The 26,810-nt window shown below is 35.6% G+C and overlaps 1 protein-coding gene across 2 annotated transcripts in view; it reads left to right on the forward strand.

Moving 5' to 3' along the window:
* The first annotated feature begins 8,260 nt into the window (after positions 1–8,260).
* LOC5566967 overlaps positions 8,261–26,810 on the forward strand; it is an 85,595-nt gene continuing 67,045 nt past the window's right edge. Inside the window, exon 1 of one of the 2 annotated variants that reach the window (XM_021845414.1) lies at positions 8,261–8,653. The gene's annotated coding sequence lies outside the window, so the exon portion shown is untranslated. The remainder of the gene's footprint in view (positions 8,654–26,810) is intronic. The other variant, XM_001651331.2, reaches the window with a different exon arrangement.

Raw genomic sequence — 26,810 nt, forward strand, 5'->3', positions numbered from 1 at the left:
TTCTTAAGATATTGAAATTATTCTAAGTCGTATTATACACTATTGTTGGTTCCAGCTAAGTATGAGGTTTCGCTCAAGAAAAATAAAGAAATTACTTGACTGAACGGGTCCAGAAATTTCCTACAAAAAGCCCTCTTTGAAATAAAATTTCTTCCACACTCCTTTTTCTTTAACAATATGCCAAGAGGCGTCGAAAATGCGTTAATAAGTCCAATAATGTATCAAGTAACGGATCCAGCAAACGATTGGAAAATTCCAAATAGGCAAAAGTCTAAACATTTAATAGGTGAAGGAGAATATTCTTCTAATTCTGGGCATAACGTCCTCGACCGGAAATCGAACCAGACACCTTCAGTAAGACTTTGCTCGGTAGCCGCGGACTCTAACCACTCGGCTAAGGAAGGCCTCCTTAGCATAATATTACGAATTATAATTTCTTCAGAACTTATCCTTGGGATTTCTATATAAAGCGAAGTATGCACTTCAACAGAAAAGTAATCGCCTATCTCGATGCGTGGAGAATTTCTTGCAAGAAATGGTCAAGAAAAGCATTTTTTCTTTGATCGCAGTACGCAGTTGAAAAGAAATGTCATTTCAAATGGAGCTCACTGTAGAAAATTTGTTGACCATTTCTTCCGCAGAAATTTTAACTTTTCTTGAGCGGAACAGCATACTTAGCTTAAATATTGATAAGAATATTTATAAATCACTGTCAAACATACCCACTCCGAAAAAATCATGTGAAGCGAGCTGAATGACGTGAATGTATGTCACATTTCAAATAGCATAGCGTCTGATTCGGGAAACGCCGATCATAGTGCAATCGTTTTCGTGTCCATTAACGTGTAAAAATACATTTTTTGTTCAATACATCTTGAAGGACACATTTTTGTGTCGTTTTATCGTTTACATCATGTGTCGTTCAGTCATACTATGATTTACGTCCACAGTAATATCCATTATTTTTAAGAGTGTAATAAAGAAATCGTTTTGAACAATCCCTTGGAAATGTCAGTTCCGGATGAATCGATGTTATGTGGTGTTAGAAGAGTGTTCCATCAGTTGTTCCTCGTTTTTGCTAAAACAAACAGAAACAGGTGATGTGTATGATTTTCTTCCCATATAGCAAAAATCTCAACAAACTACCTTGGTTTACAAAACATTTTACAGCAGTGGCTTCCGGGGTTAGTTAGCGTTTTGCATTGTGTTAGAATGCGAGTGTTGTGCATCGTAATTGATTAGCGACGCCATATATACCAGAACTGCAGAAATTAGTCGTAAAATTACACAATTATATGAACATAAACAAATGAGAACTCCCAAGTGAGCTTATATTAAAATCCAATGCACAATGGTCGGAACCGACAACTTAACAGAAGAAAAAACTTTTTTACTCAGTGCTTGTTAATTTTAGACGTATCATGTATGAAGTTTTTCGTAATCGAATTTTGCATCTTGTTGTTCAGCAAACTTTTAGCAAACGTTTCTGTGAAACATATTGCTTAAGGGAAATGGAAGAGTGTCGGAAAGATATTGTTTTGAACCATAAATTAGATATCGAAAATTGGGCTATGAGTAGTGAGAGTTTAGAGTGGTATTCAAAATAATAAATAAATAATATATATCGTTTTGATAGCACATTTTGCAGCATTTTGGTGATTCCTAATTAAAAAAGGATTGGTTTTATAAAAAATAAGTAATATGATATATTTTATCACTTTTATAGCGAACACATTCAAAGCATTTTCAGCTTCTTTTGAAAGTCTTATACAAAACTTAATTAGTTCTGATTGCACCAGCACCGAGCTTCACCCTAGTAAATAGTAAATAGGAAAATATACCAAATTTATAATCACCATTGATCTAGTAAATGGAAAATCAACTGAACACTGCCTACTTAAACATATTCCATGCCTGGAGCAAGTCCGCAAATAGAACCAACTATCAACCATGCTTTCCCACTATTGTACTGGTTCAAAAATGTGTTTCCTCTATCCAACCCGAGATCCATCTGCTTTCGGAACAAATTTGTTTGGCGCAACAAAAGAACGAAAGCTATCGCTTCTGCAGTTTTGCTTCACTCCAGCCACAACTGGCAAACGATCGTTCCGTCCACCCATCACATCGCATCGCAAAGTCCCTTCCTCGTCGTCACACAGTGGTCCAGTTTTTTTTTCAAAAAAGCTGTCAAAAACCCAATTTCTAAATATAGTTTCAAGTTGAAAAATAAAGTTCAACATTCATCTTTTTCTTCTTGACATTTCGTCCTCACTGGGACAGAGCCTGCTTCCCAAGTAGCACGCGAAATATCTTTCAAAGAAATGCTTCCCAAAAATGGTTTCAAAGATGTATCAATGAAAGCATCTGTAACTTTTCTAGTTCTAATTCCGTTGCATTTTAATCAAAAGCTCATAAGGTTTCATTGTCGTTCCAATGAACTTCCATTTCACCCCGTGTTTGACGTCTAAAATCATTGAAATGACGGGATTTGTTGCAAATGTCCTCTGCAAGTATCAATGAAGTCAAGTTTATCATGATGTGTTCTGTAACTTTTAAAACAAACTCTTGCAACTTCTTCAAAAATACCAATTTTCATGTTATGTTTCAATATACTTTCATTAAGAGTATTCGCAACATAACATCATTGCATGCAAGATGCGTTTCAATACCAACAACTCAAGAAGATTCATCCCAGTTGCGTGAAAGTTGCACTAAACTACGTTTTTGACAGTTAAAAGTTTGTTTGTTTCCATCAAGTTGCAGTATAGTTGAGTTGCACCTCACGTGTCATGTAACAACGAAAACATGTTCTAGCAACAGTTAGTTTGCTTACATGGTGTTTCTCATATGTTGCGCGAAAGTTTTTACAAAAACTTTAGCTCTGTTGGGCTTGTCCATATTTTGCCAGTAATGAACTTGAATTCCGAAGGGTGCAGTAAAGTAATAAGCAACAAATCAATGTGGTTGCTTATATAGTGCATTGGTGAGGCAATTTTTCGAAGAGCTGCTGGAGTAGTGGGTAGAGGAGAAGATTTATGATCTAGAAGTCGGGAGTTCAATTCTCGTTTATATTTTTGTTTTTATTTTTTCCTCTTAAGTATTTTGCAACAAATATGGATTTTCTTCATAACATAAATATGTTGCGTTGCTATTCAGTGCAATTGTTAGTAATATTTTTAACGATTTTCAACTCTGATTAGTTTCAAAAGATATGTTTATTTTTGAGTTGAAACAAACTGTGTTGCTTGGGTTCTCAGCTTAGTGTTTTTATGAGAACTTCCACAGTTATTAACCGAGAGCTCTCTTTGTCGAAATTGCCATTTTCACATGCGTATTTTGTCTGGTATGTACGATGATACTCTATGTCCAGGGAAGTCAAGGAAATTTCTATTACGAAAAGATCTTGGATCGACCGGGAACCGAACCCAAACACCTTCAGCATTGCTTTGTTTTGTAGCCGCGGACTCTAACCACTCGGATAAAGAAGGCACCAGTGATATTTGAAAATTTTATTTTTTACTTTATACTTACTTTGATTTATTATTGCCGCCAGGAGCACCGTTGTTGCCTGCTGAACAGTTGGTGAAGCATGCTGCATAAAAGACAATTTAAAAGACAATTTACACCGTCTTCAGCCAAAAGCTGCACAGACTGAACAATCACGAACATTAGGCAACGGACAACACAGAACACCCATTGGCCCAGTGATGAATTTTTCGTTTGACGAAAAGTTTCCACCGATTGGAGCGGGAATCGAACCCACGCTTCGTGACACAATACGCCTAAACGACTGACGCCGCTAACCGCAAGGCCATACAAACCCACTTTATGATAATGAATAACAATTTATCATGTCGTCCAATCAATGTGGTCTTCGGCAAAGTTGTAGCAGGAAAGTTTTCACATAAGAAGAGTTTGTTCACTGTTCCATAATGAATAATGACGAAGAGTAAGAGGGCTGCACAAAAGGTGATGTTTTCCATAGTAATCTTCAAATATCGTGTGCACAGTCAAATTTTATCCGAATCATTTTAAACTTTGGGAGGATGCTATTCACTATCATAGAAATCGTTTAAGCATTGGGGAGTCAAATTTTCAAAATTTGCATCATTCATATTTAAACCATGAATAAAAATCACGAGTTTGTGAAATTCATTCTGATTCACATACGTAACGCCTTGGTAACATAGCGGTGCGTGTCAAGAATCAAAATCATAAATACATCAACTTTGATCTGAATTTTGTGATGCTCAGTTCATCAAAACGTACCTAGTTCACGGAAGCAAGATGTCAATTCATGGAAATAGAAACATATATCGCAGTGACAAGAACAAAGTTCATGATCTGCTATAGTTCACAGACTCTAGCGTTTTTTTGGGTTATGGATATCGGTCCGTTATAATTATTTCTGGGTTCGAAAATAATTACAGGATTGTCCGACACTTCGCCGAATCATTTTCTACCGAAAACCATTTCCCCGAATGTACTGTTTCCCCGAAAGCTTTTTCAAAAGACATTTTTTATTTTTAAATATTTTTAAACTATTGTTGTCATAGACTATATTTAGCAAGTTTGATAATCGCTTCAAACGAATGATTTTTTTTTTCTATGAATGATTTGAATCGAAAAATGAAAGATGATATGTTTGGATTAGAAATTGATCACAATTTTTACTGTCTGGTCTGCTTGTAAGAATATGTAAAAAAATAAATTCGGGATTCAAATTTTATGATGCTAACAATTGTATTCAAAAGGCATAAAATGTAGAAGGTAGGTTTTGAAAGAGTAGTCAAAAGATGAGCAAATCTGATGCTTAAGGTCGTTCGTCTGAAAAAAAAATCAACAACAGTTCAACACACCATGTCCAGGCTATCATTGGATCATTACTTCCATGTTAGTAGTTTGTGTTTCGTAAAGCATAAGCAGACGACTTTTAACTACAATTGATAACGTAAAAAGTAATTTTATAAATATATCTTCTCGTTCTTCCTTATATTACTGGTCAATCATTGGCATCAAAATATATTATATTTTGAAAGCTAGTCTCGCCTTCTTATCATCGTACGCATTTTTTTGAAGTTTTTATGTTTTAATGTTATCCTGCTTGCAACAACTACTGATTTTATCAGAAATTTGCTCTTCTTTTAATAAAAGGCTGTTCTTTATGGATAAATATCAATAAAAATTAACAGAGTTTCTGAAATTTTAATCTGATTTTTTCTGGTAATTATATGCTATTACTTTAAATGTTATTGTAAGAACGATTACTACAAATTCTAATATTTTGATCCAACATATTAAGTGCTTTCGATCTACTATTAATTATGATTTCTTTGCAAATAGGCATTTTTTCTACTTAATTAGCGATTATTAGCATTTTCAGTACAGTAATTTCTCGATTATATCACGAATCCAATAATTTTTGGCGTGATATACCGAAGCGTGATATAATGAAAATGGTTTTTCTGCCATCAAATTTTCATCAAAATTTGAGCTTTATTTTGCAGAAAAAGGTGAGCAGGTGGGTCAAATAGATACATGTTGGTAGTTTAGGGTTATTTTTCTATGTAAAAAGTATGAAATTCAAACAATTATTGTGGCGTAATAAAATCGAACAGAAAACCGTGCTAAAATCGAGAGTGATGTAATGAAGCGATATTAAAACGAACAGTGATAAAATCGAGAAACAACTGTATTCATTACTATCATGCTCACTGAGTTTGACGTTTCGACTAGATGACCCATTTAGGAACGTTTCAGAAAAAAATACGTTCGTCAAAATTGTTTCCTTGGATAGAAGAAAAGAAGATTTTTATCTGAAAAACTGATATTGATTGTCAAGAAACCAATTTAGTATGCTATGTTTTAAAAATATCTAGAAGGAAGACCCGACTTATAATTATGTGGTGCAAGATAAATAGATTCTAAGGATCAATGTACTCACTGTAGCTGCTGTTACTAAGTAGGGTGCAGAGCTACTTGGGCACTTCCACGATTCACTTTGGCATGGGTTTTTTTTCTACAGAATTGCCTGAAACTTTACAATAAGAAGCACTATAATATAACGCATACTTTGGCAAAGCATGAGTTCAGCAGTTTTCAAAAACCCCCGATGCCGAAGTTCCAATAATAGGATCCGGCTCCCTATAATGAATAAAATTACGTTAAATTTAATGGACATATGACATGAAGAAGTTTGACATCTTGCGTAATAATGCGAAACAATGTGAAAGAACAGCCTATTCATTATTGAAAGAAGGAATAATTCAAATTAAAATATTGTGCTATTATTCTAAGAAGTCCATAAGCCAAATATCTATACTTAAAATATACCGCTTCCAATGAAACTGTCTAACAACAAAATGTTGTTTTGCATATCAGATACTTTAAACACATAGATTTTACAACAAATTTATCAATTTCATCTAATCTTACATCAGCTATCACGTTAAACATTTTTTGCAGCAGGATCATGAATAACTGTCGGTAAGTCAATTACATTGCGATTTTTTTCTGGGAAATGGTACATTCGGAAATAGGTCATTCGAGGAAATTTCATTCGGGATTCCGGGGAAATGTCGGACATTACATTACGGTATTAGGTATCGGACAATGAGTGTTCATCTCGGAAAGAAGGAATCGTTTAAGGGATCAATCGCTTTAAATGGTATCCTAGAAGCATAATCACGTTTTGCATCAGCGATAAATTTTTCACCTTCAATGATGTAATCGAAATACCGCTCGCAAAAATAAATACTTCAAGACATCGTGCATTCAGACAGCAACCTTCACCTTTTTTCGGAAACATAAGCAGCAGCGGCATCACAATGATCCAAATATTCATACAAATAGTTATCGACATAAAAAAATAATCTCCTGTAATTCTTACTTTCGTCCCACACGTTGCACCTTTGTTGACATCTGAGTGTTTTCTCCAGCGTTATAAAAAGTGACAGCACGCATGAATGATGTTTACGTTATCAACAACAAAATCCTAATATTAATCATTTTGCTCTTGATAACTGGAACAGCTTTCTGTGAGTTGACGATATTTCTCTTTCAGCCGAGAAGCGTTACAAGATAAATAGAGCGGTTATGTTTGCATGAACTGTGTTCTTGTTACTGTGACTATTCTTTTTAAAGCTAGAAGAACTGAATCACGTTAATGAGAAGCTAGTCACGGAATATGACAAACGGTTTATGGACAAAAGGTCGAAAGACAAAAAGTCGAAAGGATAAAAGATCGAAAATGGTTTGCTTGGAGAAATTTTTTTCCTTCTTTGAAAAAAGATTTTCGACTTTTTGTCCCTTCGTTTCTGTTATTCGACCTTTTGTCCTTCGACCTTTTGACATAGATTCATGACAAAGAGTGCGTTCTGATGTCCATGATGTTTTGTTCAGGGATATCGGAAGGGTTTTTTTTATGCTCCTTTTTTCCCACTATTGCCATAATTGATACTATAGCGATAATTGGAACTTGTACCCTATTCGTATTATGTTCGAAGAACTGTGAAAATTTCATTCAAAGCAGTCCATATGTGACTAAGATCTTAATCTCTAAAATTGACCATTTTGTATGAAAAATCGGAAATGTTTCAACTCTCGCATAATTTCTGATCTCGCCCTAAAAGCCATTGGTAACCGAGTGTGTAGCTTGCTGTTACCGAGCAAACGAATGGATTTACACGTTATTCAACATTGCTACGATGAAGAGAAGATTCTTCTTTATCCCCCAGTGGTGATAGTTTTCATCCTGGTCCATGCATTTGTTTAGAAGCAAGGAGCTACACACTCGGTTACCAATGGCTTTTAGGGCGAGATCACAGGTTATGCGAGCAATGTATTGTCCAATACTGCATAAGAATTAGACTTACATATTCGGCTTCATAATTCATGAATTTTATCAGGTACGGTTGAACATTTTTTTGAACCAACTAAAACATTCTGAAAACAAAATAAAGTTTATTGTCATGAGCTTAGGATGCCAGAGCTTGTTTTGAAATTATAAAACATGCAACATTTGCTGTTCCGAAGAAATAACTACAAAATTGATAAATGTTACCCCGCATTACGGACCCCATAAAATTAATCAATTTTTTAGAATGCGGCATTTCCCAACGATTTTCTAAATCCAAACCACTGTGGCGTCATAGTCGTCCTCCCCTTCGGGAAAACATGCGTGCGAGAAAGGGGGCGACAATTTGGCTTTGCTGCTTAGGTTTATTTTCCCCATAGCAGAACAAGGTATAAATATTGAAGCTTTCTTGTGCAGCCACTCACAACGCGACTAACCTCTTATCAGTGAGAAAGTGCCAAAGCCGCTACCTTTCTTCGTTTGGGGTATAATTTTCCACCAGATCGGGATCAGTTTTTCCAGCCAGCAGTTTGACCGGTGCTGTTGTCTTTGGTGCTTGCTGTTTTCGAGCGGTTATAAGTGAGGAAATTCGAGAAACCGTGTGCCGTGTGGTCGTCTAATTGAATCGGTTTCCTGCGTTGTGTGCTTTTTGCCTGTTTTGCACCTGTTGCTTGATAGTAGCCAGTCGCCAATAATTTGACCCGCAGAAGAACACAATTTGGAGAGGAATAAATTGCCGGTTCGTCACTTCGGCCAGCAGAACCACCAGCCAGGAGGAACATCAGCGTAGTGAAGTGAGTGAGTAAGCTTTTGGAAATGAGTGTTGAGATTGGTAATTAAGAATTAATTGAATGTCATAACGAGCGGTGGACGGCTTGTGATGGATTTCGGAATTAAAAGATGGAGCGCAACACGTTGAGCGCGGGCGTTTGAGATTGATGGGATTGTGTTTCAACGGCTAAGTCGATCATTTCATTCCAAATTCGTGTTCAAAATCCAAAATTAAAACGACATAAGATTGTTTAGTGCGGGTACCAATAAGATTCAAATGTTTGTATTTTGGAAGATCGGAAAGTTCTACCGTGGGAAACATACCTTGTAGATAATTATTCAAAGATTTTCCCTTTGTAAAATTAAAGTCCTATGCATTTATTCTGAATTGTCATGTTAAATTGGCATATTTTTAGTTTATTTGTCCTATAGATGACAATATGTTAAAAAAAACTATTATAAATTTTAGGTCAAACCGATTTGTTTTGTAAATGGCTTAAATAAATTGTGTAAGAAGGATACAATTAAAATGCTGTTGAAAAGCTATTATAAGAATTAAATTAAGAAATTCTCAAAATATGGTCATCTAATATAATACTAAGGTGATTTGACACACTTTTCAAAAATCTAGAATAATTTAGAAATGTGCTCATTTTCCAAATGAAAGAAATGTTAAACGCATCGCAGCATCTCAATTGCTCAATATTATTTTAGAGATCGATCGATTCTATGCAACTATTCATTTTAAAGTTTTTTTTTCTCATTATCAAAATGATTTTTCACACAAGGCACCTTTTGTACATCAATTACGTAAGAGATTATGGAGGGGGAGGGTTTCTGATTTTTTGCGATTCATACAGTTTGATTCTAATTTTCATATAAAAAACTCATCAAGGAGGGTCAAGGGTAAAAACATCCCAAAAATTGTCTTACGTAGTTAATGGACAGTCCCATATGAGTTCGCCACTAACTATGAAGCACGTAAAATAAAAGAAAAAAAATTACTGTACCATATAAAATACTTAGAATTTTTGAGGTTCGACATTATTTCCATCTTAGCTGTAAGCCGTCTTCAGTGTTGCGTACATGAATGGGCAATTTGCATAACTTTTATTATGTTAGCACCAATTCTCAATCTTTTTCCTTTCTTTTCAGTTTAAATTTCTCAAATGTTGTTGGAACATCAAGCTTGTCTAAAACTTCAATTAGTTTTAGTGAAGAGAAGCTTCCTCCAAATCTTCCCAATTAAAAAAAAACTTTGATTCACCATTATTTGACTGTCGTTATAAGGATAACTCTTACAGAAACAAAAGCTCTCTTTAGCAACAATTTTCAGTCCCTTTGAAAATATTTTTATGTTGTAACCATTAGAGAACGACTTTTCTCAATTACTACGCTTCCAATGTATTTTATTTTTGTGTGCATTTGAAGATATTTGTTCTATAAACGAAGTAATAAAATGTAAAGTTGCAAATCATTTTGGTTTAGTTTTTTTTTTTCAAAACGGCTTCTAAGAATATGAATTTTGTAACACTTTTTAAACATTTGACAGTGAAGAATAAAACTGATGATCATAATTTATTGAAAAGAAAAGTGGAACATACCTCTAATGTGAGTTACAATAGAATGAAACATTATTTGAAATGACTCAGAAAAAAAATTGGACTATTGATGTTAAGTTTTGAAGGTGTGTTCCTTTCATGTGTCGAAAGGGGAATAATTAAAAAAATAGAGTTCTGGAGCAAGTTATAAATATATAGTATTGGGCAAAACAGTTTCAACCTTTTCGATTTTCCAAACAAAATGTTCAAATTGGAAGAGTTAGGTCTGAGTTATTTATTAAACGATTTGATTGGAATTTGAACTGTTCTTATAGCTTAAGTTATGAGTTTCATCATCCAGTTTTGAATGATTTTTCCGGTCACGAATTCAAAACCAATAACGGTTTAACTTAAGTATTTTTTAAGAATTTTAATAATTGACATAACTAAAGGGCGACGCGAAATTATTGCGACACCGAAAATGTCATGCCAATTTTTTCATAATGTTTAGAATCAAACCAAATTTTTAGGGTAGTTTTATACATATATTGATCTCAAAAATCAAAAGAAAAGTTAATCGATAGAGCCGTGAGTGTAAAATTGAAGGTATTATTGCTTGACGCCCTCCATCAAAGTCTTTACAGTGTCATCCGGTACCAGTTTCTCAGTTTTTTTTCCATTTTCTTAACATGTCCTTCTCGTCTTTGGCTGTCTTTTTGCTCATCCGAAGTTCCCGCTTCATTAATGCCCAGTACTGCTTCACCGGGCGCAGCTCCGAACAGTTTGGCGGATTCATGTCCTTTGGAACAAAATGGACAGAATTGGCCTCATACTACCCCAGGACGCTTTTAGAAAAGTGGCATGATGCCAAATCTGGCCAAAATAGCGATGCTTCGTCGTGCTGCTGCAAGAACGGCAAAAGGCGCTTTTCGAGGCACTCAGATTTGTAGATCTCGCCATTTACTGTGCCCATTGTCACGAAAGGCTCACTCATCAGTCCGTAAGAGCAAATGGCCTGCCAAATGAGATATTTGGAGGCGAACTTCGACATTTTCTTCTTCTTAAATTTGTCGTCCATATCGAATTTGCTCTTGCCGGTGAAAAACTCCAACCCCGGAGTTTGTTTAAAATCGACTTTTATGTACGTTTCGTCGTCCATCACACATCAGCCATATTTTGTCAGCAACTTCTCGTAGAGCTTCCGTGTCCGAGTTTTAGCCGTCAATCGTTACCGCTCATCGCGTTTTGGGAACTTCTGTACATTGTATGTATGTAGTCCAGTTCTCTTCTTTGCATTCTGGACGTAGCTCTGCGACATGCCGATCATTTTAACCAAATCACGGCTTGAGACGTTGGGATTTGATTTAATCATCCGCTTCACCTTTTCCTCCGTCTTCTTGTTCTCCGGTCCCGGTTTTCTTCTAGCTCCTTTGCCGTGGTCCAACGTCAACCGCTTCTGGAACCGCTTCAACACTCTGGAGACGGTGTAGTGAATGTTCAACATTTTTCCCAACTGCCAGAGTGATAGGTCAGAAAATTCCAGGTGTTTTGAAACAATTTGTTCTCTCGACTTGCGTTGGTTCACTTCCAATTTCGTTGAATCGAAAAACACGACTTCGAGTTTGACAGCATGTAAACTATACACATCAGTGCGAAAGTGTGCAAAATTTGGTTGATTTTTACCCAATGGTATAAAAGTTATGCCCTGTTGAATGTGTCGCAATAATTTCGTGTTCGCCCTTTAAGCAAATTGAAGAAATAACTTCCTATATTCAGAAAAGTTTAGGACAAGATGGAAAAGTTAACTTGAAACAGTTTTCTGTAAAAAAAACATTCAGATTTTCAGATAACTAATTTTAATTTTTTAGTCGAAATTACTTCATTTTTTAACTTGTGATCACTAGGCCGTCCCTTATTTTTCGAAAATTTTAAAAGTTATAAGTTCGTCATTGTTAAGTGCTCGTTTTGGTAAGAAGAAAGCCAGGTAAATATTTGAATTCCGTAAGTGAACGCTAAGTGGTCCCCCAACGGCCCTGAAAGTTTCAGAAGTACTTGACCCCCGTGTGCAAAATCGAGATCACTGCTCTAATGCACGCAACATGAGTATGGAAAGCCACTAGTTACAGATTTTCCTGCGTGCGTAGTTAGTCAGCAAAAAAAAAAAAAAAATTTGAAGGATATCATTTTCAATTTCGATTTCAATTTCGATTTACAATATTGTGATCCTTAGCCGAGAACTCAGCCACCCAAAGTAAAAGCTGATCAAATAAACAATAAAAAAAGTTCATATACCTTGAAATTGCATGGGAATGCAACTGAACCTGTCAACAGTAAAAATCCCTTTAATAACAAGTATAGCAGTGATCACCAAACTGCGGCCCGCGGGCCGCATGCAGCCCTCAAAAGCATTTTGTGCGGCCCGCGAACAAGTTTTGGATAGTTACGTCAAGTGGCCCGCAAGTAGTGAATTATTGATGAAAACGTTGAAATTCTTAAGTTCTTGTAACCAACTTCGGGCCATTTGTCTGCTTTTCTACATGGTCAACGATTGAATGACTATCAGGAAATAATGTACGGGCTGCCTTGATCAGCTCAGGAATAGCTTTGGTGTTAGGAATATTGTCTAACATCCCAAGGTTCCTCAAATCTTGCAGTTATTTCGTGTCCAAAGAAAAAATAATCGATAGACTAAAGGCTTCAAAATGTCCTCATACTTTTAAAAATTTCTTCACTTTCCAGTAATGTTCAGCGTTTATGTCATTAAAATGTGTCCTTGTCTTCAAAGAATGCTCGGTCTAGACCGGGCACCTCAGAAATTTTCCATAAGTGTATTAAAAAGTTTTTGAGCTTTGACTTGGTTGAAAATATTTAAAGATTTACAAAGTTCAAAGAATCATTGAAGTTGATCCCTGATGTTGCATGTCATCAAGGCTTCCTGAAATTCTATGAATCTCATATTCCTGTTCATGAAAAAGATTTTGCAATTATTTAGAAATAAAGTCAATAAAATGAATCCTCACCAGATTCTTCGCCGACTTATGACGAAATAATCGTCATCCAGTATAATCACCCCTTGTTTACATTGAAATGCCTTTTCGTTCGAAACCATTTATCATTCCCGTTTACGCCAGCAAAATCAAGTGGGCTACAGATTCGAACGAATAGGATTCATTCGAAAGTTGGATCCATCGTAAACAAGAATGCGGGCGAATAAATCTGGCAAGTCGTCGACTCGTTATCGACAAAATAATCCACGACTAACGTCATTCCAAAATAGTTAACGAACAAATTTTAATTTCTAACAATTGCTTTTCTCAAAGAATAAGGTGTTAGTTAATTCGCTTGCTACGCACCATACGATGATTTCCATCACAGAATTGCTTGTATTGGCAATTGAACCCGCTATCCTCGTGCTTCTACAATAGCTCTGTTGGTAAGCATGTTGAATTGACGGTTGAGGGATTCTTAGTTCGATTCCGATCGCGTTTTTTAGTTTTTGCTCTATTTTCATTCTTTTTCGACGACACGATTGATATTTTTAGTCAGCTCAGAGCTCCCGAACAAAGATTCGAATAACGAAGGAAGCTTATTTGTTCGTCATGACGCAAAGCCTATGTCAAGAATTACTGCAGCAAATAGTAATTCAACTGTTAAGTGACGAAGACGATTCTTTCTTTTAGTCGTTGACTTTTTTTCATTTGATGGCGAAGATTATCAACCCTCACATAACATGCGGCCCGTGTCATGTTTTGAAACCATTAAAGTGGCCCGCCCAATCAGTTAGGCTGAGGACCACTGAAGTATAGTAATACCTCGATATAACGTAACTCGATTTTTTTTTCGTTTCGTTACATCGAAGCGGAATATTTTTATTTCTTTGAAATCGTTCAAGATGTATCCATTGATAGAAGAATGTACCAAAAATTGATGTTTTCCCTTTTTTTTTGCTTTGGACAGTTTCTGAAAAAATACTGCTTGAAACATGCTAACAATTATGCAGGAACTCTATCAGGAATTTTGGCAAAAATCCATATCCAAATATTTAAGAACTTCGTGGACCATTTTTTGGAAAAATTCCCGGAATAATTCCTAAAAATATGCACAAGAGGGATTCCACGGAGGCATGCAAGTCGATTCTGATCGACCATTTCAAAAATATCTGAAACTTTGCACAGTTTTTCAGTTCCATCTAAATCGTCATTTTCCGATATCAAATCTTCAAGTTGAGTCACGACTAACTTTTCAAAAGGGTGTATGTGAAAATGGTTCAAAAATATTCAAAAAGCTGCACAGCAAAAACGGTTCGTTCGATTGTTAGACAACTAAAGAAACAAAGTTAGACAACTAAATAAAGATTCCAAAAAAAATACACACAGTAAAAAAAATTTTTTTTTGCATTAAAAACATCATTTTTGTCACAAAAACTCATATATCTCAAAAACCTATCGGAATACCAACGTAATTTTTTGAGGGAAAACGGTCCATTATATTAGCTATCTACCATAAAAATTTGGTGATGGTAAGCCAATAAACAAAAAAGAAATGACATTTCAAATATTTCACAAATTTGACACCTAGTGAAAAATTTTTTTTTTCATTGTTAATTTTTTTAGGACCGCAGTTTGTTGCTGAATTTTTTGTTAAGGGTACCACATGAGGTTAACAAGTTGTTTTCATGATATTTTATTTTATTATTCATAACTATTATAGCATCTATTAGAAAGTTAGACGCGATCCAGTGTTGTGATCTAAAGTCTTGATAGTGTCATATTTTTTATTGTACGTAACTGAAGAAAAATTCTCTCAATAGTGTTGAAACCTTTTGATAAAAGAAACCTATAAGAAATCTAATATTGAAGACAAAAGCTACAAAAAAAGTTTTCTATACAGGTATACGACTAGTTTACCTGCAAAAAGTTTACCTCGTAGAGAACAAGGCGGGTCTATACCCAGGTGATCTAGTATACGTAAAGCAGGTCGGTTTTCTCGGCGCTGGTTTTCTCCACAAAGTTAAAATCTGATTACACCTGGGTATAGACCCGCCTTGGTAGAGAATAGACTCTGTTAATCATATTTGGGAGAAAGCGAATAACTTCAACAACATCAAAAACATGATAGGTACATACCATGAACATACTCACGAAAAAGCTAAAAATATACTACCACTATGGTTATAAAAGATTTAATTGTAAAATTTTTCTTCACCAAACTAGTCAGTAAAAACTTAAAAGTGATTTTGTTTATTAAAATCTAACGAGCAACATGAGTAGTCGCTTTCTCAACTGTTGCAGGCCGTTTGCAGAAAAAAAGTGTTCGAAAGAGCTACGAAATCTCACCGAAAGCACCATAGATAAACTGAAAGCGGCTGGTTATGCTCCAATGTCTACATTGAATACAAATTTACGCATTTGTACGTCCTGCCGTTTAAACGTTGACAAACGGGCAATCTGTACATCATCGGTGGATCAGGTTGCAGGAAGTTCGAAAACAACAACAACTGAGGAATTACTAGATGCACCGACAACAACTGAGGAGTTACCAGAAGTACCAAGTGCAGATAGTCTTGCCACGGTACCATCAGCGACATCTGTTTCAACAAATCAATCAGAAGATGAGTGCATCCAGAAGGTCAACATCGAACGCTTCAACGAAGGGATAGCTGGAATAAAAGTGACTCCGATTAAATGGACGAAGATGGGTTACGTCAATTATCCCGAGAAAAAATACCGTGAAATCAACGAAGCTGTACGAAGAAACCTCTTCAAATTAGGACCTGAGGATGTGGAAAATACAGACTACGATGAGGTAATTATGAATATGAAGGAAAGGTTCTCGAATCTAGCCACGACAAGGAAAGAAAAATTATTGATTTTGTCGATGCTGCCAAGCTCGTGGTCTATTCAAGACGCCATTGATGAGTTCAAAACCAATAGAAATACAGCAAAAGAGGCAAAACAATTCAAAAATAACTGTCTTGCAACCAAAAATGCTAGGTCGAGTACTTCATTAACAGATGAGACAAAAGAAAAAATAATTCAATATTTTGAAGACGATGAAGAAAGTAGAGCTATGCCTGGCCAAAAAAATTATGTATCTGTAAAAAAAGATGGAAAGCGTCAAGCAATCCAAAAACGATTAATGATGACTACTTTGAAAGAAGCGTATACACGCTTCAAGGAAATTAACGAAAATATTAAGGTAGGTTTTTCCTCATTTGCAAGCCTTCGTCCAAGGCAATGCAAGCTTCTATCCAATTCAGGAACACATAATGTTTGGGTGTGCACAACACACGAAAATATTAACCTAATCTTACATAGTTTGAAAAGAATCAATTTATCAAAGGATATTAAAATGTTAACTGGTAGTCTTTTGTGTGAAAATACAACATCAAATTGCTATCTACGATCTTGTTCGGATTGTCCAGATTCTTCATCATTGGAAAATACTTTATTCGCTGAGTTTGAAGAAAATTATATTGATCAGTTATCATTTGAGCAATGGGTGACCACGGATAGGTGAGACCTAGAAACTATTGTAAAACCTGTAGATGAGTTTGTGTCATTTTTTTGCTTGAAATTAGAAAGTTTAATTCCTCACGACTTTATTAAAACAGAGCAATCCCGCTTTTTAAAAAAATACGAAAAATACATTACAAGATGGTGAATTTTTAGTCATTTGTGATTTTTCTGAAAACTATAGCTTTGTATTGCAAGATGAAGTGCAGTCCCATCACTGGAACGTACAACAAGCTACAATTCATCCATTCGTTATTTATTTCAATGGAAGTACGCAAATTGAACATTTTAGTTTTATTGTAATTTCCGAAGATTTAAGACACGACTCAGTATCTGTAAATTTGTTCATTGCCAAAATGATTAACTTTTTACGCGTTGATGAGGATAAAGAAATCAGAAAGATATATTTCATGTCTGATGGAGCAGCATCGCAGTACAAAAACCGTAAGAATTTTTCGAGCCTATGTTAATTTAAATCAAAGTACGGAATTGATGCAGAATGGCATTTCTTTGCTACGTCACATGACAAAGGTCCTTGTGATGCTATTGGAGGAATCATAAAGCGCATGGCCACAAGAGCAAGTTTAGCCAAAGAACGTGAGCATCCAATTAAAACTGCAAAAGAACTATTTGATTGGGCGAATCGCAGAAAAGAAGAAGATTTAACAAAATTATCATTTTGTTTTACTACTACTGAAGAGTACGAATTAACGGCATCAGAACTCAGCGAGCAATATAATAACGCGAAAACGATCCAAGGAACCCAAAAATTTCACAGTTTCATTCCATTGTCAGAAAATAAAATTAAAGCTAAACTATACTCGAACTGTACTGATAATGATGCAAAAGTGTTCGTTATTGTAAAAAAAATTAATAACAATAAATAAATAAATAAGTATTAATAAAATGTTTTCATGATCTCATAACGCATACACAAATCCAAAACTTTTAAAGTTTATATATAACATTTGAAACTCATCGATCATACTCTAAAAAAAAATATCCTGGTAAAAAAAAAATATTTTCGTGTAATCTGTTAATTCATTTTAATTTATACATATAAACATAAACATATAATATTTATACATATACATAATATTTATACATATAATATACATAATACTAATGAATACATGAAAACGACTTGTTTAATTCACGCAAGGCCCTTAACAATAAAATCAGCAACAAACTGCGGTTCCCGTAATAATTTACACCGAAAAAAATTTTTTTTTTCTACTAAATGTGAAAATTGTGACATGTTTGAAATGTCATAACTTTTTTGTTTATTGGTTTACCATCACCAAATTTTTATGGTAGATAGCTAATATAATGGACCGTTTTCCCTCAAAAAATTTCGTTGGTATTCCGATAGGGTTTTGAGATATTTGAGTTTTTGTGTCAAAAATTATGTTTTTTAATGCAAAACAAAAAATTTTTTTTACTGTGTTTATTTTTTTGGAATCTTTATTTAGTTGTCTAACAATCGAACGAACCGTTTTTGCTGTGCAGCTTTTTGAATATTTTTGAACCATTTTCACATACACCCTTTTGAAAAGTTAGTCGTGACTCAACTTGAAGATTTGATATCGGAAAATGACGATTTAGATGGAACTGAAAAACTGTGCAAAGTTTCAGCTCAATAGAAAAAAATGAATTAAAAAATTTACCAAATTTTGGTGCTGTTGCTTGGAATCACTCTGCTTGGAATCACTCACAAGAGAATTCATGGAGAAACCACAAGAGAACTTCATTGAATAAAATTGAGCTATTCTTGAAGAATGGAAAATTTTCTGAACGAATACCTTTCTAAGAGCAAACTCTGGATGATACTTGATCAATTTTCAGAGGGTTCCCGGAAGAAACTCTGGTAATAAAAAAATCCGAAGGAATTGGAGAAAAACTCCTAGGAAGAATACAATGAGAACACTTATGACAAATTCCTAGGATAGTGGACAATCTTCTTCCACATAAGAACTTGGATAAGTTCAAGTAATTTGTAGGATTGTTTTTGAATAAACTCCTGCAGAGATTCGTGATAAAATTTTTGAAGATAACCTTAAAGAATTTGTTAAGGTTTTTTGGAGATTCTCTGTACGAATTAAGCTATTCGGGATGGTTCCATGAGTCGATATCGAGTAATGGAACATCGAATCGTGGGGATTAATTTTTTTTTTCAGTTCGGCTTGTGAAAATTAGATTTGGCTATGTCACGTGCAAATGTTCTGTGGAAACATGTTTTTCAAAGTGTAAAAGTGTTTTTTTCTCGGAAGATGATTTGCTTGCGTTTTGCTCGAAAGTGCTCTGTGATGGCTCCAGCAATTGACTTTGTTTCGCGCGACCCGTTTTTTGTACCTCTTCTGTGGTTCGCGGATGCTCGGTTCGGGATAGGTTATGAACTGCAGTTTTTATATCTGCGGTGCGTGCATTTTGATGGGCATCGCCATGTTACGGCTCACGCTATTATTCATTATTGAGGAGAGTCGGATTGCAGAGGAGTTTCGTAAAAGGAATTTGATGAGTTTGTTCCGATCAGCAGCGCATAATCACAATGCGTAAATGTTAACCATTTGTCGGCCAGAACGTCTACTGAACGTATCCTATGGCACTACCCTTCTCATCAACATTCCACAACATCCCGTAACACCTACGAGAGGTCGTAGAGCTCTCTGCATCTTTCTTAAATAGGTGTTCAATCAATCATCCTTTCCCATTCCCCAGCTTTTGCATGGACGTGGCCAGGACAGCTCTCGATTATTGGAGGATGCGTCAATCTTGTCTAAGAGTTAGAGGTTAGTCCCAAATTTCTGACTTTAATTACGGACGGGAAGGAGGCAATCCTCATACAATGGTCTAGGACTGCACCACCTACGAGTTTGTGCGAAATGTTACAAACATTCCACGAATAAAAACTGAATTCCTCAATGAAACATCTTGGATCAATCCATCGACGTATTTCATTAGGAATTCCTAACGCAGTACCTGCACCGTGTTTGCCATATGTCATACGGAGGCGAAAAGGCGATTTGACTTGTTTTCTTTTATGATTCATACTACTGTAAAACGGGATTCCTTTAATAATGCGGGAAACTTTGGTACACACTCAATCTGTTCGGTAAAAATTACTGGGTTTTGGAACTACCGAAAAAGTCAGTAAACTAAAAAATGTCAGTAATCGAACAACAGAGATTTTTTACTGAAATTTTGCAGAGAGCTTTCTTTTTATATCATATATCGATAAAAAATAAAACATGGTGAAATTTACTTTTCAATCGGGTCCTAAAGGCCTGTCCCAATTTTAGTGCCAAACGCTTAAGTTTAGGCTAAAAACACATGTTTACTCAATTGTTTAATGTTTTTCTTTTGTTTAAGTTCAAAAAACATTTTTTTAGATTTTGTCTCACTCCTTAGCTTACACTCAAATTTTGGGTGTATTTTGCTTTCCGTGTCCCTTCCAAAATGTCAGATAGGAACAACCCCAGTGTTAAAACTAAATGCCCTGTGGTGTTTTTGTCGATTAAGCGAACGTCAAACATGATCAAAAATGTCAAGGTTCATTTATGGACCCAATTTTTAAATTAAAGTTTAAATATGATGTAGCCGTTATTTGAGTAGGAAAAATTGCTAAAATAGTTGCAGTAACATCCTCTTTCGTGTCATTAAATAAAAACAAGATTTCATTAAACATTTTAGGACCCAATTACGCGTGGCGACAGTTTTCATTTTACTGACTTTTTCGGTAGTTCCAAAACCCAGTAAAATTTTACCGACCCCAGTAATTTAATCTAAGTATGTAATGCAGGACGCACAACATTCCAAACGAAATGACATAATTTCTGATAATCGGTTAAGCAATGATTAGTATTTATTTGACACTCCATGGCAGAGTTATTTTCGTTTGAATTGAAAGTATTTTAGACTTTTAATTCGAATCAAATATCTTGAAAATAAAGTGGTTTAGGAGAAAACTGTCTTCTGCAAAGTTGATAACAGGACTGCTGACTTCCACTTGGTAATTGTTTTAATTCAGAATTAACGCACCAGGTGGCGCACAGACTCCAACAAATGTCGCATGTAGAAGCAACATATAAAACAACATTTCGGTTTATAAATATTTGCTTCATTCATATCACAGTCCATCGATGACATACAAAATGTGTGTCTTTGACAAAGTTGATCAACTAAATGAGATCTATCTACTTAAAACCACATTAGTTCGGAAAACACTCACAAGATGGCGCTAGTGATCGAACATTTTAATTGTTTATATCGCAGTTTAGTGATGAGATACGAAGCTGGTGTCTGCGACAAATGTGTTTAACTGAATGAGATCTATTCACCCAGAAACGAATTAGTTCGGAACACATTCACAAGATGGCGCTAGTGGTCAAAAATATGATTTTTTTGCATCTTTGTCCAGCTCTTCTTCTTATTAGCATTACGTTTTCACTGGGACAGAGCCTGCTTCTCAGCTTAGTAGTAAGCACTTCCACAGTTATTAACTGAGAGCTCTCTTTGCCAATGTTGCAATTTTCGCATTCCTATATCGTGTGGGAGGTACGATTATACTCAATGCCTAGGGATGTCAATGAATTTTCATTACGGAAAGATCCTGGACCAACCGGGAATCGAACCCAGACACCTTCAGCATGACTTTGCTTTGTAGCCGTGGACTCTAACCACTCGGCTAAGGAAGGCTTAGTCCAGATGAGATATAAATTTGGTGTCTTCGACAAAGTTGAACAACTAAATGGGACCTATTCGCATAAAATGTTTTTAGTTCGGAGAACAATCACAAGATGGTGCCAGTGGGCAACATTTTTTGCTTATATCTCAATCAAGTGATGAGATACAAAATTGGTGTCTTCGACAGAAGTGTTCAATTATATGAGATCCATTCGCCTACAAACATAGTTCTTTGGAAAACACTTGCAAAGTAGCGCTAGTCGGCAAACATATTATTTGCTTATATCTCAAACAAGTGGTTGGATGCAAAGTGGTGTCTTCAAGCAAGTTGATCAACGTATTCGTCTAAAAACTTCTTAAGTCAGGAATCACTCCCAACATAGCGCTAGTGGGGAAAAATTTCTGTCGTTTAAATGACAATCCAGTGATTGAGTTTAAAATTGGAGTCTTGGGCAAAGTTGATCACCTAATTGAGATTTATCTGCCTTAAGTCATATTAGTTCGGAAAACACTCACAAGATGGTGTTAGTGGCCGAACATTTCAATTGATTATATTTCAGTTCAGTAATGAGATACCAAGTTTGTGTCTTCGATGAATGTGTTTAACTAAAAGATATCTATTCGCCTACCCAAAAACTTATTAGTTTGCAACACATTCACAAGATGGTGCCAGGAGGCAAAGATTTTATTTGCTTGTACTGCCCTTCTACGCCAACTTGTCCCATGTTATACCCAAACCTTATGGACTGCAGGTGCATAATTGTACTCGTACGTATCTTACTTAGGGGAAAAGCACTAATTTTCGACCCACAAGAATTCTGTACCAATTTTCGGATTTTCATACAAAGCAGGCCAAAATCGTATGAATGGGTCGAAAATTAGCGCAGGGTCGAAAATTGGTGCTTTTCCCCTACGTGATAAAGCAGAAAATTGAATTGAAGCCACTGAATGATTTAGCGCTGGTATGCAACTTTCGCCTCTGGAATTTTAATTCTTTATGTTTCAATTGCTTTTTCAGGGTACGTCCATAAATTACATCACTTAAAGTTGTGCCATATTAATCTTCCTCCTTTTTCCTGTATATCACACTTTTTGTTTGGATTTCAATTTTTATATGGGTAGTCATGTTTCCCTGAAACATCCTCCTGTGTACGTGACATAAATAATGAATGACTCCTCAATTGCAGTGTTTTCCACATAATTTACATAGTAATGGGTTGAACAGCATGGAAATATATTTGATAAATCTTGAAAATAATCTAATGGAACAACTAGATATGGACGAAACATCTCAAGAATTTTTCTTGGATTCCTACCATCGAATTATTATTTTTTTTTGTGAAATAAGGTTTACTTTATGGGAATACGACTAAGAATAACAAATTTGGAGTTTAATTCCAATTGTGAGATACCTTGGGCATTAACGGGTTAAGAAACAAAAAAATTGAAAATAAAAGTTGTCAATTGTCAGTTGTCAAAATGTTTTCAATTGGCATTTTGTACAGTGGCTCAATTTCATATTCGTACAGGATACTGTATTCACATCAAGTTAGTAAAAAACTATTAAATTATGTATTGAGTTCAAAATACTTTATTCACATTGAAGGTACAGTCACCCCACAGTTATGGATAGCACACAGATATGGATCAAAGTTGCATTAAAACTGGAATATCTTCTCAAATATAGTTGGAATTACCCAAAACACATTTTACCTACGTGAACCATAAATCTATATAGCATCGCAATCAATTATAATATGCTTAACCTATGCGTACCCAACGTCTGTTTTTGAGGATTTTCAAATCTTCAATCAGCTGTTAAAAAGTCATTTTTCAACCGATTTTCATGAAACCAATGGCATGCGATCCAGATTTGTCTAAATTTGCAAGGGCCGCAAAACGGAACCGGTTCACCTAATGGTTCCGGAGTTATTCCGGATTCCGTTGGGGTCAGAACCTGTCGAAATACGAATTTTCAAACAATTTAACTTCTTTACTCGTGCTATTCGATATGTTTATACATAAAACACTACCAATATATATAACCATATACAAATAAGTGTTAATGACCTCTTTGGACACGACAATCCGTTTACTTGTGCCAGATATGTTCCGGAAGTCCTGGGGGAGGTGGTCATTCCCACAATGTTATCAGAACCATTCGTGCGACACCTCAATCTTCATGATTTGTCATATAATGAGTGGAAATGGTTATAAGAAAGTTCAACGACCATTCGGGATTGACCTGGTCACACCGGACATGTTCCGAACACCCTGGCGGAAGTGGTCAATTCCACAATGCTGTATAAGCCGTTCGTACGACATATCAAACTTCATGATTTGTGGAAACAATAACGAAAATAAATGTTCTGGACATTCATGACCATTCTGGACCGGGATACACCGGACATATTCCGGATACCTCGAGGGAAATGTCAATTTTCTAAGTTTTTCCGAAACAATTCGTACAATAACTGAAAATCCACGATTCGTCAAATAATGAGTGGAAATGACCAAAAGAAATTTTCAGAAATTAGTGTGGACAAAATTGTAAATAGAGAGATAAAAATAGAGTACACTACGCACAGGTTGAACCGTTTCAAAATAATTCTTGACAACACAATCTGAAGTCATTACTGTCTGGCTCGGATGATGCTGAAACTGAAGCTAACTGTGCTGCCATCAATGTGGACGAAATTGTAAAAAAAAGAAAGAAAGAAGTAGAGCACACAAGGAGCAGGTGCGACCAGATTATTAGAGTTTCCAAATTTCCCGTGATTGGATTTCCCGGGAAACGGGAAATACAATTACAATTTCCCGGGAAATCCAGGGATCCCGGGAAATTCTGAAAAACGTGAAAATAAAGCAAATTTGATGGAATTTTCTTTTTCAAATTATTCGTATTTCGTGTAGGGTCGGTGTTCCCTTAGTAGACAGTCCCCTTTAGTCACACTAGTGGCTTTTTATGGCCGTTTTGCTATAAATCGTTGCAAAATATTATTTGACATGAGGCTCAGGAACTATTTATTTAGGTACCATTGATATTTTGTTAAAAAAAATGATCCAAGTATAGTTTAGTTTATAATTTAAGCTCCCTTGCATCTATAGCAAATCTTTTATTCCTATAGTAGCAATAGTAAGAGAAACCTTTTTCAAAAAAATAAATAAAAATATATGAAATAAGAACCTTTTTATATCAATCGAAAGCTTTTAATCCACACTTTGAAGGAAAAATATAGAAGTTTTGTAAAAATACGGTTTTGATTTGTTTTTTGCTTTGTATCAAAGGCACATGTATACCTGTAGTGACACAAGCGATAATAAATACAAAAAAAATGAGATTTCGTATTTTTTATGTTTTTTTTCCACAAAACCGAGGTAAAAAGCGTTCAAATGACGTAAAAATAATGATTCTGGCTTTATTTTTCGATTTTAAACGAATAATTGTTCTTAGTTATGCGGCTTCAAAATTCAACATGTATTTGGTACATCGACCCTATATGTATGTATTTGATACCAGTAAATCCATGAAACTTTTATAAGCCTACTCAGTTCAGTTGGAGCCTTCCTTAGCCGAGTGGTTAGAGTCCGCGGCTACCAAGCAAAGCCATGCTGAAGGTGTCTGGGTTCGATTCCCGGACGGTCCAGGATCTTTTCGTAATGGAAATTTCCTTGACTTCCCTGGGCATAAAGTATAATCGTACCTGCCGCACGAGATGCGAATGCGAAAATGGCAAGTTTGGTAAAGAAATCTTTCAGTTAATAACTGTGGAAGTGCTCATAAGAACACTAAGCTGAGAAGCAGGCTCTATCCCAGTGAGGACGTAATGCTAAGTAGAAGAAATTCATAGCAAAGATCCATCGAAAGTTCCTTTATTTTATATAGCAAATATTCTTTTGCCAAAAACGATATTCATTTTATGAACAACTTTTTCATTACGAAAAATAAAACAAATATAAGCATCGAAATATAACTATTGATGTAGTGAGTCCATTGGTTAGAATTATATGAAAAGTAAATTGTGCGATGGTTTTTGTTTGAAAATAGATAGTAAATTTTTATTTTTTATAGAAATATGAGAAATATGAAAATCCCGGGAAATACGGGAATCCTGGGAAAAAGATAGTCATTTCCCGGGAAATCTCAATTCCCGGGAAATGGTCCTGGGAATGTAAACTCTAAAGATTACAATAATTCTTGACAACACTCCTTCTCCAACCAATCAGGAGTCAATCTCTAAATTACCTATCTAAGATGTTTGTAAACAAAACGGCAAGCACTTCTTCACCTACCCTGTCTGGTTTTTTCCACAAAGTGTGCATAATGAGTCACCTTAGTAAAGTGAACCCGCCTTGCTGAAAACAACGGTGCCAGCACCATTGTTTTCAAGTTTTATTGAAGAGCGAAGGAGAGAGAATTTCACCGTGAAATGCCTAATTGCACAGTGATATCTCCAGAAAATCGCTCTCTTTCTCTCCTTTGAGAAATCAACTTTGACAGGTTCTGGCACCGTTGTTTTCAAGTTTTGTTAAAGAGCAAAAGAGAGAGAATTTCGCCGTGAAATGAGCTATTGCCCACTGCACGGTGACGTCATCAAAAAATGTTTCTCTTTCTCTTCTATGGGAAATTTGAAAACAACGGTACCAATACCTGTAAAAGTTGACTGGTACTGGCACCGTTGTTTTCAGGTTTTGACAGGTACTGGCACCATTGTTTTTAAGTTTGGTTGAAGAGTGAAAGAGAGAGAATTTCGCCGTGAAATGCCTAATAGGTCACTTCACGGCGATATTCTATCTCTTTCGTTCTTCTAGAAAATTCATTCGATAGGAGCTGTTTCTTGTTTTTTAGTTTCCCATAGAAAGAGAACAAAGTTTGACTATTACAAGCGAACATTTTATCCATGATTCAAGGAAACATTGTGCGCTACTCGGGATATCCAGATTTTGTTCGGTATGGTCACAAACCATCTGAAATGTTTCCAATTTCATCTAAACGAAATGAGGTACACACGAATGGTTTTGGAAAAACTCAGCTTATGACCACTTCTCTTGAAGCAATCAGATTATATACAAAGGAACCCGTCCTGATTGGTCCTGAAACCGGTGTAAAATGCCGCAAAAATTAAATTTGATATATCGCATGAACAGTATTGTGGAATTGGCCTTTTCCGCCAGGCCGTACGGAACATATCTGGTGTGGCCAGGTCAATCCTGAATGGTCGTTGAACTACCAAAGGACCATTTCCACTCATTATTTGACAAATCTGGAAGTTTGACGTGTTGCACGAATTGTTTTGGAAAACTTAGAAAATGGCCATTTCCCTCGAGGTATCCGGAATATGTCCGGTGTAACCCGGTCCAGAATGGTCATGGATGTCCAGAACATTTATTTTCGTTATTGTTTCCACAAATCATGAAGTTTGATATGTCGTACGAACGGCTTAT

The sequence above is a fragment of the Aedes aegypti genome, chromosome 2 (assembly GCF_002204515.2).
Source record: "Aedes aegypti strain LVP_AGWG chromosome 2, AaegL5.0 Primary Assembly, whole genome shotgun sequence".
NCBI classification, from domain to species: domain Eukaryota; kingdom Metazoa; phylum Arthropoda; class Insecta; order Diptera; family Culicidae; genus Aedes; species Aedes aegypti.